The 20,450-nt window shown below is 38.8% G+C and overlaps 1 protein-coding gene and 1 long non-coding RNA gene across 3 annotated transcripts in view; both read right to left on the bottom strand.

The window, feature by feature from the left end:
- Nucleotides 1-20,450, bottom strand: part of SLC35F4 (solute carrier family 35 member F4) — a gene marked incomplete at its 5' end in the record, with an annotated part of 267,380 nt that overhangs the window by 71,629 nt on the left and 175,301 nt on the right. The gene's annotated exons all lie outside the window — the stretch shown is intronic.
- Nucleotides 711-20,450, bottom strand: part of LOC309626239 — a 187,194-nt gene continuing 167,454 nt past the window's right edge. The window contains exon 2 of the long non-coding RNA XR_014243061.1: nt 711-5,680. This is a non-coding gene — a long non-coding RNA (uncharacterized lncRNA). The remainder of the gene's footprint in view (nt 5,681-20,450) is intronic.

The following is a 20,450-nucleotide window of genomic DNA, read 5'->3' as shown; positions in this document are numbered from 1 at the left end:
GAGCCTGTGCAGCCCGCCACTGCCAGGGTCCCGTGATCCAGGGACGACTTCCCCGGGAGAACACACGGCGTGTCTCAGGCTGGTGCACTGTCATGCCAGCCTCTGCCGCCGCAGGCTTGCCCCGCATTCTATACCCCTCCCTCCCCCCAGCTTGAGTGAGCCAGAGCCCCCGAATCGGCTGCTCCTTTAACCCCATCCTGTCTGAGAGAAGAACAGACACCCTCAGGAGACCTACACACAGAGGCGGGTCCAAATCCAAAGCTAAACCCCAGGAGCTGTGCGAACAAAGAAGAGAAAGAGAAATCTGTCCCAGCAGCCTCAGGAGCAGCGGATTAAACCCCCACGGTCAACTTGATGTACCCTGCATCTGTGGAATACCTGAATAGACAACAAATCATCCCAAATTGAGGCGGTGGACTTTGGGAGCAATGATATATATATTTTTTCCCTTTTTCTCTTTTTGTGAGTGTGTATGTGTATGCTTCTGTGTGTGATTTTGTCTGTATAGCTTTGCTTCTACCATTTGTCCTAGCATTCTGTCTGTCCATTTTGTTTGTTTGTTTGTTTTTTAGTTTAGTTTTTAGCACTTGTTATCATTGGTGGATTTGTTTTTGGTTTGGTTGCTCTCTTCTGTCTTTCTTTTTTGTTGTTGTTGTTACTTTAAAAAAATTGTTTCTTAATAATTATTTTTTAGTTTTTATTTTAATAACTTTATTTTATTTTCTTCTTTCTTTTTTTCTCCCTTTTATTGTGAGCCGTGTGGATGACAGACTCTGGTGCTCCAGGCAGGCGTCAGGGCTGTGCCTCTGAGGTGGGAGAGCCGAGTTCAGGACATTGGTCCACCAGAAACCTCCTGGCTCCATGTAATATCAAACGGCGAAAATCTCCCAGAGATCTCCATCTCAACGCCAAGACCCAGCTCCACTCAATGACCAGCAAGCTACAGTGCTGGACACCCTATGCCAAACAACTAGCAAGACAGGAGCACAACCCCATCCATTAGCAGAGAGGGTGCCTAAAATAATAATAAGGCCACAGACACCACAAAACACACCACTGGGCACAGTCCTGCCCACCAGAAAGACAAGATCTAGCCTCATCCACCAGAACACAGGCACTAGTCCCCTCCACCAGGAAGCCTACACAACCCACTGAACCAAGCTTAGCCACTGGGGACAGACACCAAAAACAACGGGAACTACGAACCTGAAGCCTGTGAAAAGGAGACCCCAAACACAGTAAGTTAAACAAAATGAGAAGACAGAAAAACACACAGCATATGAAGGAGCAAGGCAAAAGCCCACCAGACCTAACAAATGAAGAGGAAATAGGCAGTCTACCTGAAAAAGAATTCAGAATAATGATAGTAAAGATGATCCAAAATCCTGGAAATAGAATGGAGAGAATACAAGAAACGTTTAACAAGGACCTAGAAGAGCTAAAGAGCAAACAAACAATGATGAACAACACAATAAATGAAATTAAAAATACTCTTGACAGGATCAATAGCAGAATAACTGAGGCAGAAGAACAGATACGTGACCTGGAAGATAAAATAGTGGAAATAACTACTGCAGAGCAGAATAAAGAAAAAAGAATGAAGAGAATTGAGGACAGTCTCAGAGACCTCTGGACAACATGAAACGTACCAACATTCGAATTATAGGGGTCCCAGAAGAAGAAGAGTAAAAGAAAGGGACTGAGAAAATATTTGCAGAGATTATAGTTGAAAACTTCCTTAATATGGGAAAGGAAATAGTTAATCAAGTCCAGGAAGCACAGAGAGTCCCATACAGGATAAATCCAAGGAGAAACACGCCAACACATATAAATCAAATTATCAAAAATTAAATACAAAGAAAAAATATTAAAAGCAGCAAGGGAAAAACAACAAATAACACATAAGGGAATCCCCATAAGGTTAACAGCTGATCTTTCAGCAGAAACTCTGCAAGCCAGAAGGGAGTGGCAGGACATATTTAAAGTGATGAAGGAGAAAAACCTACAACCAAGATTACTCTACCCAGCAAGGATCTCATTCAGATTTGATGGAGAAATTAAAACCTTTACAGACAAGCAAAAGCTAAGAGAATTCAGCACCACCAAACCAGCTTTACAACAAATGCTAAAGGAACTTCTCTAGGCAGGAATCACAAGAGAAGGAAAAGGCCTACTATAACAAAACCAAAACAATTAAGAAAATGGTAATAGGAACATACATATCGATAATTACCTTAAATGTAAATGGATTAAATGCCCCAACCAAAAGACATAGACTGGCTGAATGGATACAAGAACAACACCCGTATATATGCTGTCTACAAGAGACACACTTCAGACCTAGGGACACATACAGACTGAGAGTGAGGGGATGGAAAAAGATATTCCATGCAAATAGAAATCAAAAGAAAGCTGGAGTAGCAATTCTCATATCAGACAAAATAGACTTTAAAACAAAGACTGTTACAAGAGACAGAGAAGGACACTACATAATGATCAAGGGATCAATCCAAGAAGAAGATATAACAATTGTAAATATTTATGCACCCAACATAGGAGCACCTCAATACATACGGCAAATAATACCAGCCATAAAAGGAGAAATCAACAGTAACACAATCATAGTAGGGGACTTTAACACACCACTTTCACCAATGGACAGATCATCCAAAATGAAAATAAATAAGGAAACACAAGCTTTAAATGATACATTAAACAAGGTGGAATTGATATTTATAGAACATTCCATCCAAAAACAACAGAATACACATTCTTCTCAAGTGCTCAAGGAACATTCTCCAGGATAGATCATATCTTGGGTCACAAATCAAGCCGTGGTAAATTTAAGAAAATTGAAATCATATTAAGCATCTTTTCTGACCACAACGTTACGAGATTAGAAATGAATTACAGGGAAAAAAACGTAAAAAACACAAACACATGTAGGCTAAACAATACGTTACTAAATAACCAAGAGATCACTGAAGAAATCAAAGAGGAAATCAAAAAATACGTAGAGACAAATGACAATGAAAACACGATGATCCAAAACCTATGGGATGCAGCAAAAGCAGTTCTAAGAGGGTTTATAGCTATACAAGCCTACCTCAAGAAACAAGAAAAATCTCAAGTAAACAATCTAACCTTACACCTAAAGGAACTAGAGAAAGAAGAACAAACAAAACCCAAAGTTAGCAGAAGGAAAGAAATCATAAAGATCAGAGTGGAAATAAATGAAATAGAAACAAAGAAAACAATAGCAAAGATCAATAAAACTAAAAGCTGGTTCTTTGAGAAGATAAACAAAATTGATAAACCATTAGCCAGACTCATCAAGAAAAAAAGGGAGAAGACTCAAATCAATAGAATTAGAAATGAAAAAGGAGAAGTAACAACTGACACTGCAGAAATACAAAGGATCATGAGAGATTACTGCAAGCAACTATATGCCAATAAAATGGACAACCTGGAAGAAATGGACAAATTCTTAGAAATGCACAACCTTCCAAGACTGAACCAGGAAGAAATAGAAAATATGAACAGACCAATCACAAGCACTGAAATTGAAACTGTGATTAAAAATCTTCCAACAAACAAAAGCCCAGGACCAGATGGCTTTACAGGCGAATTCTATCAAACATTTAGAGAAGAGCTAACACCTATCCTTCTCAAACTCTTCCAAAATATAGCAGAGGGAGGAAGACTCCCAAACTCATTGTAGGAGGCCACCATCACCCTGATACCAAAACCAGACAAAGATGTCACAAAGAAAGAAAACTACAGGCCAATATCACTGATAAACATAGATGCAAAAATCCTCAACAAAATACTAGCAAACAGAATCCAACAGCATATTAAAAGGATCATACACCATGATCAAGTGGGGTTTATCCCAGGAATGCAAGCATTCTTCAATATACACAAATCAGTCAACGTGATACACCATATTAACAAATTGAAGGAGAAAAACCATATGATCATCTCAACAGATGCAGAGAAAGCTTTCAACAAAATTCAACACCCATTTATGATAAAAACCCTCCATAAAGTAGGCATAGAGGGAAATTTCCTCAACATAATAAAGGCCATATATGACAAACCCCCAGCCAACATCATCCTCAATGGTGAAAAACTGAAACCATTTCCACTAAGATCAGGAACAAGACAAGGTTGTGCACTCTCACCACTACTATTCAACATAGTTTTGGAATTTTTAGCCACAGCAATCAGAGAAGAAAGAGAAATAAAAGGAATCCAAATTGGAAAAGAAGAAGTAAAGCTGTCATTGTTTGCAGATGACATGATACTATACACAGAGAATCCTAAAGATGCTACCAGAAAATTACTAGAACTAATCAATGAATTTGGTAAAGTAGCAGGATACAAAATTAATGCACAGACATCTGTTGCATTCCTATACAATAATGATGAAAAATCTGAAGGTGAAATTAAGAAAACACTCCCAGTTACCATTGCAACAAAAAGAATAAAATATCTAGGAATAAACCTACTTAAGGAGACAAAAGACCTGTATGCAGAAAATTATAAGACACTGATGAAAGAAATTAAAGGTGATACAAATAGATGGAAAAATATACCATGTTCTTGAATGGAAAGAAGCAACATTTTGAAAATGACTATACTACCCAAAGCAATAAACAGATTCAATACAATCCCATTCAAAATACCAATGGCATTTTCCACAGAACTAGAACAAAAAAATTCACAATTTGTATGGAAACAGAAAAGACCCCGAATAGCCAAAGCAATCTTGAGAAAGCAAAATGGAGCTGGAGGAATCAGGCTCCCTGGCTTCAGAATATACTACAAAGTTACAGTAATCAAGACAGTATGTTACTGGCACAAAAACAGAAATATAGATCAATGGAACATGATAGAAAGCCAAGAGATAAATCCACACACATATGGTCACCTTATCTTTGATAAAGGAGGCAAGAATATACAGTGGAGAAAAGACAGCCTCTTCAATAAGTGGTGATGGGAAAACTGGACAGCTACAGGTAAAAGAATGAATTTAGAACACTCCCTAACACCATACACAAAAATAAACTCAAAATAGATTAAAGACCTAAATGTAAGGCCAGACACTATCAAACTCTTAGAAGAAAACATAGGCAGAACACTCTATGACATAAATCACAGCAAGATCCTTTTTGACCCACCTCCTAGAGAAATGGAAATAAAAACAAAAATAAACAAATGGGACCTAATGAAACTTAAAAGCTTTTGCACAGCCAAGGAAACCATAAACAAGATGAAAAGACAACCCTCAGAATGGGAGAAAATATTTGCAAATGAAGCAACTGACAAAGGATTAATCTCCAATATTTACAAGCAGCTCATGCAGGTCAATATCCAAAAAACAAACAACCCAATCCAAAAATGGGCAGAAGACCTAAATAGACATTTCTCCAAAGAAGATATACAGATTGCCAACAAACACATGAAGGAATGCTCAACATCATTAATCATTAGAGAAATGCAAATCAAAACTACAATGAGATATCATCTCACACCGGTCAGAATGGCCATCATCAAAAAATCTAGAAACAATAAATGCTGGAGAGGGTGTGGAGAAAAGGGAACCCTCTTGCACTGTCGGTGGGAATGTAAATTGATACAGCCACTATGGAGAACAGTATGGAGGTTCCTTAAAAAACTAAAAATAGAATTGCCATACGACCCAGCAATCCCACTACTGGGCATATACTCTGAGAAAACCATAATTCAAAGAGTCATGTACCACTATGTTCCTTGCAGCTCTATTTACAATAGCCAGGACATGGAAGCAACCTAAGTGTCCATCAACAGATGAATGGATAAAGAAGATGTGGCACATATATACAATGGAATATTACTCAGCCATAAAAGGAAATGAAATTGAGTTATTTGTAGTGAGGTGGATGGACCTAGAGTCTGTCACACAGAGTGAAGTAAGTCAGGAAGAGAAAAACAAATACCATATGCTAACACATATATATGGAATCCAAAAAAATTAAAAAATGGTTCTGAAGAACCTAGGGGCAAGACAGGAATAAAGACGCAGATGTAGAGAATGGACTTGAGGACACAGGGAGGGGGAATGGTAAGCTGGGACGAAGTGAGAGAGTGGCATGGATATATATATACTACCAAATGTAAAATAGTTAGCTAGTGGGAAGCAGCCACATAGCACAGGGAGATAACCTCGGTGCTTTGCGACCACCTAGAGGGGTGGGACAGGGATCGTGGGAGCGAGACGCAAGAGGGAGGAGATATGGGGATGTATGTATGTGTATAGCTGATTCACTTTGTTATAAAGCAGAAACTAACACACCATTGTAAAGCAATTATACTCCAATAAAGATGTTAAAAAAAAAAAAAAGAAGCATTTCCGATATAGCAACAGTCAGAAGGAACTTTTTCCCACCTGATATTTAGCACAAATTCTTATCTTTCCCGGAAGCTGCTGACAGCACAGCTTCCAAGGATTTTCTAAGGTCCAGTTTGGCACAGTCTCCTTAGTGCATAATTTCTGCACCACAGCACAAGGGAAAGAGCCCAGCCTGGAAGTCAGATATCCTGAGCTGGACCATCAGCGCTGCCTCTCACCAGTGCTATGCTCTTGAAAAAGTGATCTTTTCTCTCCAAGGCTCTCAGAACATATTTACTGACTGAATTTTACTTAAACCCAAGGCATATACTACAGAGAGAGTCTGACTCATAAACTGCAGTTTTTCCCAACTCTAAATGCATTTCCCCATAAAAACAAAGCTATAAATTGTGGTTTGACTGCAGATTGGTACAAAAATTCCATTTTTAGTGCATAATATTGCTAAAATACTGTACATTTGCAGTATGGAAGCACAGTCATTAAGCATAACAAGAGACATTGACTAAAAAAGGTTTACTATTTATATTGAAAGTTTGTGGTTGAGGAAAAGTAGATTAAGGAAGAGGAAGAAGTTATAGATAATTATTAGAGGGGATTCTGAGGGAAACGTTTGTGTATTTCCCAAAGACTTAATTTCCCATCAAACCTTAGGACTGCCTTCTTTGATAAAGGAATTAACATCAATTCCTTGCCTATCAACGGTGACAAACTACTTTTACCTCACAAAGTGTGGGCTTCAAGAGTACAGTGGCTATTTCCTAAGGAATAGGAAACTGAAAAAAGAGGATGAATGAGAAACGGAACAACAGGGATTTCAATAAAAACTCTAACAACAAGTTGAAAAAGGAATTGAAGTAAACAGAGTTAAAAGTGTGAGACAACACTGTAAAACAATTATACACCAATAAAAAACAATAAACCAAGGGGAAATCCTTGAATGACAAAAAAAAAAAAAAAAAAAAGTGTGTGTGGGGGGGGTGGGTGTGGAATTCTCCCTCAGGGAATCATTTTAATAAAGATGTGAGCTGTCACAGCAGAGGAAAATGCCATCTGAATTCCCTCTCCTTTCTCTCTCTCTCTCTCTCTCTCTGAAAAGGGGAGTGATGGTCAAGATTTCGGAACAGAGAGTTCCCCATAATGTCTTCTGGGTGGTGTTTCAGCCATTCAGGAGCATGATTCCTGTTGTAAACAACTGCATAAGAAGGGTTTGTAAGGCAGCATGAAAGGAGGAGGCGGGCGGACTTTGGGGAGTCACTTAACCTTCCTAGACTTGGGTGTTCTCCTCTATAAAATGTGAGAAAGTGGGACTAGACATTCTATGGAAATTTTCAGTGTAAAAATTTTAAATTTTATGAAGACCTTGTGACTTCTTAACAAGTAGCACTCTGTTTCCAGTTAAGTACAAGTTAAAATCATAGACTTTGCTCATGACCCCAAAATGGATCTTCACCTCACCTCTCTAAAAACTTATCTTCCCTGAGCATCAGCATGACATTTGAGAAATAGCCCTACGTTTCTTCTAAGGAAGGGATTTTCAGGATTATACCTAGACACATGGAAGGATATTTTTCAGGAAATATCAGTGCATTTGGAACTTTTCCTGGAGTAAAAAATCTAAGTGAGAATCCCTGAAAGAACAAGAAACAGAAACTTTCCTTTTAAATATAAAAACTGCTCATATTGGCAGAGTTAAATGCTACTTTAAGGAATGCATTTTCAAGAGAAAATTCAATAGGATATATGATGAACTTATCAAAGGACATAGTTTTGAAAGTCTGCTGCACACACTGTGAAATTGATCCTTTTCACAAAAGAACATTATGAGGCTTATAGAATCTCAGTTATGCATGGTGAAGGGATAGGGTTGGATTTGGAGTTTTGCCTGAAAAGAACATTGTACCAGAAACCAGGATTCCCAGCGCTTAGTGGCCAGTTTAACTCCTGACTGAGCATCTGACCCTGAATATGACTTTTGTTATTCTGTCTCTTGATTTTCTATATTTAAAACTGGGAACCACCTACCATTTCCTCAGATCAAGTTCTTATTGCTATTGTCTTATATTTTTTCATTGTGATATAACATAAAATTTACCATTTTAACCATTTTTAACTGTACAGTTCAGTGGCAATAAGAGCACTCATACTGTTGTTCAACCATCACTACCATCCATCTCTAAAACTTTTTTGTCGTTCCACACTGTAGCTTGTACCCATTCTCTTATTTTAATAGGATTTCTCTTGATCTACTCAGAGCGTCCACCAAGAGATTTCTCATACCATGTACCCTCTTAGTGTGGAGGCAAGAAAATAATTTTACAGAATTATGAAGGGGAAGTACTGCAGACCCACTAGTTTGAGGTCAAGTGGGCTACCAGGCTTACTTATCGAAGTGTGATGATGAAAAGCCTCCTTGGGGGACGCTCAAATGTGTGAACATTTGAACGCTGTGATGTATATACTTCTCCTGTGAAAAAGCACACTAAGAAGATTCTCGCCCCTTTTGGTTAAAAACACCAAGTATTCTCTGAGAAGACTGGCAAAGTTAAGCATCCCCAGAAGATCAACCTTCCAGGGAGTGGGTGAATCTAGTGGGCTGGCTGCCTCCCCTCAGAAGAGACCCTGCCATGTGCCCCTGCATCTGGGCATTTCCCTGGGCTCCACCTCTCATGTTTGCTCTTGGTATTTGCTGTTCATCTCGGATCCCATTCCCTTTACTTGCTGCTTTGGACCATCCTTGCTTCCCTGCCTCTCCTTGCCCATAATATCCCCCATCCCCCTACCCCTCATCTGCAACCCCACCCTCGTCTTAGATAAGGACAAGGTTCCCTTTTGGTTAATTCTGGTCCATTGTAGGTCAGTCTCATCCACTCCTCTCCTGGCTATAGCTGGCTAAGCCTTAGTCCCTTTTCTTTTTTCCCTTTACCCTTTCTCTCTCCCCCAACCGGAGCCACAGCCATTGTTTGCACACTATGAAAACATGGTCTTCTATGATTTACAAAAACGTCAGATAATTGATTATCAGCTTTCTGATGCTGACTTATAGGTCAGACTTCCATGCAGGGAAATCCCATATTGGAAATCTGAGCTCATTCTAATTGCAGTTATTCTTTTAAAAAGTATGACAGAGCCACCTGATCAGAGATATCTTTTATACACAATGTGTTGTGCATTTGTTCATGCATTCACTCAATGAACATTTACTTAACACCCTGCATGTGTTAGGCACCACCTTAGGTGCTGGGAAAATAACTGTGAGTGAGAATGTTGCTCCCTCACAGAGTTTAAAGTATTTGGGGGAAATATAGACCAGAAAATGGGCGGTTGCAATAGTACAGATAAGCACTGTGATGGGAGAGGGAGACTGGGTCTGTAGGAGCCATGGCAGAGGCATCTAACCAGGCTTGGGGGCTCAGACAATCAGGAGCCTAAGAGGAGGAGTTCGCCCAGCAGTGTGGTAGGGAACCTGGGCCACACTGAATGCCATTTACAGATCATGATAATGTCGTTTATTTTTTTTTTGAAAGTTAAATGTTTGTTATCCAAAAAAGAAAATAATCTTTTACCTGATGTGTAGGCAACAGAAAGGACTTTGAAGATGCCATCCAAATGTGGTAGAGTCTGCTTGTCCTTGGAGTAAATAATGATGCTGTCTTATGATGAGATTTATTTTCTTTTTGCATTTCACTAATAAAATCATATCAAGTGGGATCCAAGAGAAGATTTAAAACTAGCCCTACATGTTTCTATCTGACATTTAGAGATTATTATTAGGACATGAGCAAAGCAGATTGATCACATGGCCAAAATTTTAAAATAAAATGTTAAAAGATTTTGTATATTTGATTTAAAGGATCCTGTCATGCATAAAGTCTCAGTAATGCCTCTATTCTTTACAACTCACATCTGAATTCACACATGAAAAGATGCCTGTGCTCTGTCAGGGGCTCTTTATCCAGGGTCTAGGGACATCTAGGGACTTTAGGAGGCCCGCAAATGTTGTGTGTATGTACATTTTACTGGGGACATGTTCCATAACCTGCAACTGGCTACTTAACAAGGAAACCATGTTCCCCAAAAGTTCAAGAACCATCACTCTGTAGGATGGCAGTGAGTGCTAATAGGACTAATATAGCTGGATAGAACTTTAGAGATCTTCAAACATGAATTATTCCATTTGTGGTTTAAGAAACAGAGGTAGTAAATGTCCATTGACAGATGAATGGATAAAGAAGATGTGGTATCTATATACAATGGGATATTACTCAGCCATAAAAAAAAAATGAAATAATGCCATTTGCAGCAAGATGGATGGACCTAGAGATTATCATACCAAGTGAAGTAAGAAAGAGAAAGACAAATACCACATGAAATCACTTACATGTGGACTCTAAGATATGGCCCAAGTGAACATATCTACGAAACAGAAAGAGACCCACAGACATAGAGAACAGACTTGCAGTTGCCAAGGGGGAGGGAAGGATTGGGGGTTTGGGATTAGCAGATGCGAACTATTATATATAGGATGGATAAACAACAAGATCCTACTGTATAGCACAGGGAACTATATTCACTATCCTGTGAATTCACTAAACCATAATGGAAAAGAATATGAAAAAGAATGTATATATATGTATAACTGAGTCACTTTGCTGTACAGCAGAAATTAGCACAACATTGTAAATCAACTATACTTCAATAAAATTTTTAAAAAAAGAAAAGAAATGGAGGTAGAATTTCATACTCATATACAAACTGAATGTGTTCTCTAGGCAAGAATATCAACTTAAAATGTGGCAGGAGAGATTTTAGTTAACATTAAGCCAATTTAAGGAAGGAATTCCAAACAGTAAGGACTGATAATCAGTAAAGTGGTTTTTCTAAAAAGGACCGTAGAACTCTCTCCTCTTTGAAATTTTTTAAAGAAAAATATAAGGTTTTTATCCCCTAGAAAGTAAGGTGGGGCTTCCTTGCTAAAGGCAAGGGAATAGACAGTGTGACAATACAGTCTGCAAATGCTCCACTTCTTATTCCTCTACGTTACAGCAAATTACATCACAAGCCCATCCAAAGGCAAATGCAACATATGGTTTATAAAACACAGCTTTTTGTGTGTAAAATCAGCAGTTTGCAAAGTAGTATGTTTACTTTCCCAGCTTTGCCAATTGGAAATACTGGAAGACTTCAGGCTCTGTAACTTGTTTTAGGGTGGACGTAAAACTCCATTATTTGGTATTTGAGTAGTTTATGTTTTATGATCAATTGGACATAGGCCAGATTGGAGTTTAAAATCTTTGTAGTCTCAAAAAGAATCTAGTGAATACATTTGGAGTAGAGAAATAATATTGAGGAAGAATGTTTAATCTTCCAGACCCCTTTGTAAGCATTCACCTACCTGTCAAATATCAACAGTTAATATGCTAACTAGCCATAGCATTTATTCCTTAAATCAGAGCTATGCAAAACTTGGTTAGCTAATTGCCTATGAAATTGTAACTACTTGAAATAATTCAGCTGCTTTTTAAAAAAGAAGAATTTTTTAGTTAAAACTTTATATTACTTTATTACATTTACAGTTTAGCTGAGTTTTTTGCCTAATTAATTCAACATTTATTGTTATCCATCACAGAAATACATGTGAGGTATACAATCTCTCAGATGAACCCAAGGAGTAATATAACAGACATTACCTTACTATTCATTCTTTAATACAGTATTTATGAAACAGTTTTTAGTAATAGTAATTCTAAAATATTCCCTAATTTAATTAAGATTTTATCAACTTGCCAATCCAGAACTTAAAAATCTGATGTGTTGGTAGTGTTGGTAAAGAGAGAATTTTAGGTGCAAACTATTACATATAGAATGGATAAACAACAAGGTCCTATTGTACAGCACAGGGAACTATATTCAACATCCTGTAATAAACCATAATGGAAAAGAATATGAAAAAGATATATATATATATATATATATATATATATATATATATATATATATGAGAATCACTTTGCTGTACACCAGAAACTAACACAATATTGTATATCAACTATACTTCAAATTTAAAAAAAGAGAGAATTTTAATTCTTTTCCTTTAAAAAGAAACCCAAACCAGACTTCAATGTATTAGTCTATAAGATTCGTATTAGTTAACATCTGTGTGTCAAAAGGACAGACAGTTTCATCTTAAACAATTAGTGTTGTCTTCCCCTTCATTCTTTAGAATTAGACTCAACCCATGCTCATGCGGAATGTTGGTTAGACTGAAAAAGATCTCAATGCAACCATGCAGGGAAACGTACATTTTATTCAATTCCTTCAGTATCCTTCATTTTTCAAATGCTGGACTCTAATATAGAAGTCTTCCTTTGTCTTCTTTCCTTGTCTACATTGTTAAAAGAACAGCAGCTAAGTAAATTACTGAAATATTAGGGAAGTCAAAGACAGAGAACTCTGTAATAAGAGTTCAGGCTCCAAATAAACTAATACTAAATAAGTCAAGTCTAAGCAACTTTTCAAAGTTTTCTTTTGGGGGGAGTCTAAGAAATTTTCCCTAAGGTAATTTTCATCTCCAAACTGCTAATTATGTAAGTAAATACTGTATGTAGGCAACGGGTCATTTCAGTTAGAGTTTAAGGATTTCTACAGAGAATAAACACAGTGATGAGAACAGTGAGCCCGAAGAGCATGGAAACTCCCACGCAGAGAAGGGCCCTTGCCCAGGAGAACAGCATTTACCATCTGACAGAGGCGAGTTGTGTTCAGAAACACTGTAGGATGCTAAGGGAACCACTCTTGCAGAATACTTCTTCATCTTTTGAGATGGTTCACCTTGTTCACAGGACCTTCTCCAAGCTCGTTTTGAGTCTCCTGTTCTAGAGCAAACAGTCTGCTATGGCTGGTGTCTGGATGTCATTAGGGAGATACTGCCAAAGGCTACAAGTACTGATGTGCTGTTTCCCTGGGAAACCAGTTGCCACACATTCAAACAATGTTTGACCGCCACTGAAATGTTTCTCTTAATCAACTGTTAGGCACAGTGGGAAACCATGAAAAATGAAAGGGGAGGTCAAGATTGCTTTCCACTTAAAGTGCAGCAAGGTCGCTGAACTGAAGCGTTACCTTTCTAAAGATATAGAAATGTATAGGTATATATGTATACATATATACATATACACACACATATACAAATGTAAATGTAACACAATAGTTCCATGGTGCAACCAGAAGGAAGCAAATACAAAAGAATCTATGGGAAAATGTTGAGTTCATTGTGCAAATCACACAGGAAAACTGTGACACAAGGGTATACTTTCTGACTTTGATGAAAGGTGAGTAATTTGTATAGAACCTTCAAGATTAAAATGTTTCCATAAATAGAAAAGAAACAGAATTTTCTCATTTAGTGATCACAGAAATTACCACTATATATGCATCCATTTACCCACAACCAGCACGGATAGCTCCGTATGGTTGCTATGACTTGTATGTCCAACACGGGAGCCCAGGAGAGAGGGGTGGAGCTCTGGAGCATCCGTGCAGAGACCACAGTCATAGTAACAGCTGAGAACTCACAGGGAGAGCCTGCAGGCTCCCGCAGAGCCCTGAAAATACTTTTAAGAAAACCAAAACCTTTATTTTGAAATAATTTTTAACTTACATAGACGTTGCAAAAATTGTACAGAGACATCCTGTGAACCCTTCATCAAGCATTTTTTCACATGTATAGATGTCTCTAACCACAACCACAGTCAAGATACACAACAGCCTCATCATCCCCAAAACCTCCCACGGTCTAACGCCCTTCAGATCACCCAAGGCTGTTGTGTGCATCAGTAGTTTGTCCCTTTGTATTGCTGAGTAGTATTCCATGGTATGAATCTCCCCAGTTGGAACACTAACTTTTAAGGAACTGAGAGAAGAAAGGATCCCACATATGAGAGTGAGAAAAATGAGACCAGAGAGGGGCAAGCGGAAGAGCTGGAGTCCAGAAGTAGAGGAAGAGAGTGTTTCAAGATGGATGGCGTGCTCAGCTGTGTCAAAGGCTGCCGAGGGCTGAGTGGGAGAAGGACAGAAAATTCAGCAGCGAATAGGTAGGGAACACCCACCACGTGCTAGGAATGTGCTAGGCTCTGCAGATAAAATGGGAAGCAAAACCATGCTTGGTCCCTACTCTCGTGAGTCTAGATGGGGAGATGAAATCCAACAAATAATCTAACAAAATGTAAATTTTGGTAAGTGTGGATGAAAGAAAGGGAAGATGTCACAGGATTGTATAAATGAGGGACCAGACCTAAGCTAGTTTTCATTCATTCATTCATTCATGTCTTTCTTCATTTTTTTCATTCATTGTGCCAAATTTTTTGAGTGCCTAGAGTATGCCAGTTCTGTGCAAGGTGATGGGGATACATCAGTAAACAGTATAGACAAGGTCCCTATCCTTATGCTGCTAACATTCTAGGGTGTAGAAATGATGCTTGAGCTGAAAGATCTGAATGATAAGAAGTAATGAAGTGGGTTCAGGATGGCTAGTCCACAGAGAGGGAAGCCTATGCAAAGGTCCTGTGTCAGGGTATAGCATGGTTCATTAGAGAAACTGAGAAAATTCCCATGTGGCTAGAATGTAGTGAGTGAGAAAGATACAGGTGTGAAATAAATGTGGAACGGCCAGCTTTATGAATTTTTTCCGAATGTTAATTTAAAGCTATTGGGTGGTTTTTAAACAGGGAAGTCAGCTGATCTTATTTATGATTTAAAAGGATCACTGGGGTTGTTGTGTGGAGAATGGACTATAATGGAGTGGAGAGTTCAGGTGAGAGGTGGTGGCGGCGGCGGCTTTGGCTATATTGGTGGAGTGAGGATAAAGGTAAATAGCCAGGGCTGAGACAATTTTGGAGGTAGACCTGACAAGATTTTGTGATAGATTATCTAATCCAAGCCAAGAGAGAGGAGAGATTGTTCAGTCCAAGGTAGGAGATGAGGGGGAAAGTGTTAAGAAGAACCCCTAAAAGTCTGGCTTTTGCAACTGGATGAATATTACTGAACAATGGAGGAAGAACAAATATTGGAGAGATGAGGACCCATCGGGATGTGGAGAGTGGTAGGATGTCAGAAAGGCTGTTGGATTGTACAATCTGTTGCTCAGAAGATAACACTGAGCTGGAGAAATACGGGAATCGTCATTGAGAGATTTTTTAAATTGTTGTAAGTTTGGGTGAGATCAGCTCACACACAGAGAGCTACAAGAGGAAACAGTTTTGAACCCCAAGACCTCCAGCATTCAGAGATAAGGTTTAAATGGAGCCAGTAAAGGATACAGATACTTCATAAATAAGTATCTGTGAAACTGAAATTCAGAAAGACCTCAAGGATGATAGCTTAATATGTCCCATTTGAAATGCCAAAAAAATTGTTTCCCAGGAATTACAAATGTATTCTTGGAAGCTAATGAGCTGTTATCATTTCTGAGAACAAATTTAAATAAGTTTGAGAAATTGCATCAAACAATTTATGCCAGTATATATAATTACGCCAACACATATGGCACCTAAACACCACTCACTACGCTATATCAGTGGCATATGAAAATGTTAGCAAAGCAGGGGAGAACTTGAGCCTTAACTCACAGCTTCCTGGCTAGACCAGGTGAAGTAAAACAGCTTTTAGTTCCATTTAGGATTTTAATGTTGATTTGTTGAAGTAGGTTTTGCATGATTTTAACAAATGCTTCAAGAAAATTATCCAGAACTTCCACAGCAAACCTTAATGATTGCTTCACAATCACCAAATTACACAGCCTGAGACATGAAGGGAGTAGAGATGGGCATGTAGGGATCTAAGGGAACCAGAAGGAGTTAGGCACAGTCTAATTCCCTGCAGAAACCCATCCCTCTGTGGGAGAAAGAACAGCCAGAGTGGAACTGTTTTCTGTACACTGGATTTACTTACTAAATGTGTAGATCTTACAGAAACATTTTGAAAACTTACTTTCTACTCTTTATTGCAGAGGCTACACTGAAAATACCATTCTCAGTAGCTCTACCCCTTGTGCTGTTTAAAACACCTTTGTAGCACATGTGTAGATTGCTTTAACAATTTATAAAGACGGCTCATATACCCCATTTCATGTTATCCTTCCATTAATAGGTATGGCACTTACTATTATCTTTGTTCAACCAATGAGCAAACCAAAGTTCAGAAGAGTTGCTGAAAGTAATTTGTCACATAACCAATAGTTTTCCAAATAAATATTCTAATGATTGCTTTATTCCAGAATCGTGTATTAGGCACTTGTTGTGGGTCAGGCATTGTGCTAGGATCTGGAAATATAAAAATAAATTAGGTAACAATTTCTATTTACCGTCCACTGATACTCATAGTGGGATTACCAGATAAAATCCCATGCAATATGTGGGATAGACTTATACTAAAAATTATTCATTGTTTACCTGATTGATGTTTAACTGGGTGTTCTGTATTTTTATGTGCAAAATCTGGCAATCCTATAAGTCATTAGAAACTTTTTAAGAACCACCTAGGTTATTTTTACATTATACAAAGTGATTCTAAATACTTTATTGGCAGAAAAATTATACCTGCCAATAAAATGCAAAACACAGACCGATGGTTATTAACCACAGCATCCCCAGACAACAAAGCAAAAATTTCTCTCTTAATTCATTATATATAAAAGTACTTTTTAGTTTACAAAGAGTTTTGCATGCATTATATCATTAGACCTTGCACAAAGCAAGTGATATCAGCCCCAGTTTATAAATGAGGACACCAAGGCTTAGAGAAGCCAGGTGACTTGCCTGGGAGGGAGTAGTTAGTCATGGCACTCAGAAACCAGTCAATGAATAGAAAGAGGTCAAGTACTTCTTTTTCTACAGGATTTTGGATGATCATGACAATAATAATTGCTAAGGTAGAATCCTAAAATGGAACTCTTGCTCCTCAAGTTTTGGATGAGGCCACAAAGCAGAGAACAATACAAAAGATATCAACCCTCCCCAGACCCTAAAGAAAGGGAGCGTCATCTAAGCTCACCTGTAAAAGAGATGCTCCGGAGAGAGCTGGTGATGCGCTGTGTCATGACCCCCTCACCCCCCTTCCCTGTAGCGGTGGAGGGGCAGCGCTTCTCCCTCACTTTTGGTGGATGGGCAACATGGGGATCACTCGGGGCACCTGGCATGTGTCTACTGGGGTCGGGGTTTCATAAGCACCGCAGCCTGAGTCTCCCCAAGAGAAGTTCAAATGTGGAATTCTGTGTCTGGATATGTCCCCGAGGGACAGCACAGTATAAAGGGCAGCACTGGAAGCAAGTAACCTTTCTTCCAATGGTTGGGCAAAACAATGTGTGCTGGGGACCAGTGAGGGAACTGTGGTCTTAAAAGATTTCCTGCCCAAGATGGCTGCCAAGAGGGGCAACTTGACCCCAAAAGAGCGGGGGCACAGGAAACGCACAACTGAGGGTTGGAAGCATCATAATCAGCCAGTTTGTGTGGGAGAGGCAATTTCTTAGAACTCTTTGAATTGCTTGATATACATTAACTCTTGTTAATTGTCATCAGAAGCCTATGAACTCAGTGCTTTGCCCATTTTACAGATAAGGAAACTCAGGCGCATATGTAGGTGAGTTACCAGCCCAAGTTCATACAGGTGTTGAAGCTGGAATGTAAACTGAGGACATCTACCTCCAAAGACAGGATCTTAATCTTACTGATTCTATTAAGTCATTTTATTTAATCCTCAAACACCCCTATTATTGTCTTATGGTTATATTCAGCTAGGTCAATATGATATGAGGTGAAAAATTCTCAGAAACCATTGATACTGTCATAGAGAACAAAAAAATTAATTTTCCTTTTCTTGATTTTGAACCACCACACACCAAGGAAGGAGATGTGATATATGTTTACTTCGAGTAACAGAACAATTCAGGCCATACTCCCCACCCCCTCCTCCCAAAGGCTCTGGAGATCATTTGACAAATAGCAGAAATAATGGAAGACAGAACAATGCCAAGTATGCTCTCGAAATATTGAACCTTATGTTCAGTGTCTGGCTATAAACTTCTGATATCTAGTCACAGGTAGTGTGTAGGTAGTAAGAAGTGAAGAGACAAGAAATAAAGAAATTCTGACTTTAACTGGTATAATAAAAATTTTAATTTATAAAAAGGTCCGCAATCTTATGCATATTATATAGAAACACATGCAAATATATGAAGATATAAAATGAGATCCTTGGGAGGAAGGTTCCAGCCAGGATTACTGTACTAAAAGTGAGCTCGGTCTTCCAAGCTAATTGATGAAGGTGCTAAAAGTCACCTCTAAAAGGAATTATCACCATTAGACGATACCATTTTACATATTCAAAATCACTGCTTTTATAGAATTTAATACAGAGCATTATTACCAACATTTCCTGAGGAGACTAAGGAATGAAGCCGGCTGGTTTGGTGCTTTACAGAGTCAAGTGGGACTAACGCAAGAGTCAGACTTTCTGGTACGAGAAAGGCTACTGAAAAGAAAGGCAGGTGTGTTACTCTTGCCTGCGCCAAACCACTTCTTCATGATAAGTGCCTATGATTTTCCCACGAGGGACCACCTCCATTTCACTACAGGTCTATATGGTTTAGGTGAAGCTGGACACCCCTCCCCATGTCCCTGAGCCAAGAACAGAGCTGGACACAAGATTCAGCTCTGACCAGTCAGTCTGTCTAATCCATAACTCAGCCACACAAGACTCAAGCCATTGAGGGTTGGCCCTGGGACTCCTGCCGCCACCTTATGGGAAAGATACTCTTCAATTTCTGAGATTGCTTAAGTAGGTAAAATGGAACCAGGGGTTGTTGAGGTCATCTTTGCCACAAAGGAAAATGGAGAGAGGGGGATCACCGTTTTGGCACTTGTATCAGGCCTCACCTGAACGCAATGCCTCCCCTGGTCTTTTCAGTTTCATGACCCAATAAATTTTGTTTTGTTTTTGTTCTTCTCTGAACCCAGTTTGAGTTAGGGATCTGTCACTTGTAAATGAAGTGGTCAGGACCATTTCAATAGCCCTAAGCAAGGCAAGCTGATGACATTTGGCCTAATCAGTTATTGCCAGCACTTAAAAAACAATTTGAAAAAAACAACCTCATTAGCTACATTGAAGATTAAGCCAATTACACAGAGTTTGACCCGACAAGGAGATAATGAGAGAGACCCCCGAGTCACCACACTGCCTATTTCCTGCCCCCAATGCATCCTGCCCTCAGTAATGACACAAGCTGTCCCATTTCTCATTTTTCTTTTGTGAAACCATTTTATCATCCTCTTTAAACTCTGTATATAAATTAACAAGACAGGAGATTCATTGAGATATCCCCATCTCCCCACCCCTACGTTACTACAGTATCTTCTGTTTGAGATTAGTTTGTATCTATAAAATGTTATGTTTATATCTATAAATGTTATGTTATGTTATGATTATGTTCGGCTTACTGTTCACCAAAATACAAGTCAAAGAAGAGAATCTTCTGATATGCACTGTAAATGTTCCAGATGGATCTGTGTGTTTCCAACATCTTGACTTCATGGTGTTCCCAACATCTTGGCAACTCAAATTTCATGAATCCCACTTAGTGAACAGGGGAAAGAGAAATAAATCCATCTCTGCCCATCTAAACCCTAATCACAAAAAGTACTAAGCCAAAAATTTAGAAAAGCCTCCAGGGACTTCCCTGGTGGTCCAGTGGGTAAGACTCCACGCTCCCAATTCAGGGGGCCCAAGGTCGGTCCCTGGTTGGGGAACTAAGTTCCCGCATGCATGCCACAACTAAGAGTTCACGTGCCACAATTAAGAGTCTGTATGCCACAACTAAGACATCCGCACACCACAACGAAGATCCCGAGTGCTGCAACTAAGACCCGGCGCAGTCTAAATAAATAAATTAATTAAATAATATAAATATAAAAAATAAAATAAAAATAAAAAAGCCTCCAGAACTTAGAAAGGGATAAGAAATATCAGAAAGTTTCAAGCCAAGAAAACACACTAACACCTGGGGCTT

The sequence above is a fragment of the Balaenoptera borealis genome (assembly GCF_965194805.1).
Source record: "Balaenoptera borealis genome assembly, chromosome: 3".
NCBI lineage: Eukaryota > Metazoa > Chordata > Mammalia > Artiodactyla > Balaenopteridae > Balaenoptera > Balaenoptera borealis.
The sequence above is the reverse complement of the archived record's forward strand: the minus strand, read 5'-3'. Positions and strand labels throughout refer to the sequence as shown.